Genomic DNA, 831 nt, shown 5'->3' on the forward strand with positions numbered 1-831 from the left:
GAAGCTATTTGTTCATTTTAATTCACTTTTGGTTACCATAATTTTTACTATTTTTATTAATTGTAAATTGTAAATAAACTTCTGTTTCGCAGGTTTTCAGATAAAGTGTTTTACTTTCGAAATTCTGTGAAAGTACATACCCTTATATTTTCTGAAGTTTTTCTTATAGCACATCTAGCTTTTACGATGCAATTCATTTAAAGTTAACACCATAATGAGTCATTAAATGCCATCTTGCGCGCTGACTAAGGTAAAACTCTGAGGTCTTGCGACTGGATTGTGGACCTCGTGTGTAGAATTTTGAAACTCTAGTAAGTGATTGTTATACTCGCGTTATTAATTATAACCGTTACAGGATTAATTGATAATGCACGATACAGTGTTATTTTATAAATTTTATAAAAGTTTATAACTTTTACGACCGTCTGCAATGAAACGCTGCGTATTATGCAAAATAAGAGTAAAATTATGAATATTATACTGTACAAAATCGAAACTCCAATTTTTCTGCATTTTCTAACTTTTTAAAGAAGCAAATGGAATATAATTTTCTGGAAATTATTTGGCACGGAATTTCTACGTTTCAAGAAAATTGGACAAAATAGATTTCTCCGTGGAACACTGGGGAATTATTTTCACTTTTTCAACGTGGATTTGAGCACGTAAAAGAAGTATCAAACACTCGTGAACTACGTTACATGTAAGTTCCATTAAAATCTGTGATTACACTTCAGAACTCTCTCCGTGGTAAGAATGTAATTGACATGCGAAAAAACATTAAATCTAACGTCATATTACTGTATATATATATATATATATTTATATGCAATT

The sequence above is a fragment of the Habropoda laboriosa genome, unplaced genomic scaffold (genome assembly GCF_001263275.1).
Source record: "Habropoda laboriosa isolate 0110345459 unplaced genomic scaffold, ASM126327v1 scaffold561, whole genome shotgun sequence".
Classification (NCBI taxonomy): Eukaryota; Metazoa; Arthropoda; class Insecta; order Hymenoptera; family Apidae; genus Habropoda; species Habropoda laboriosa.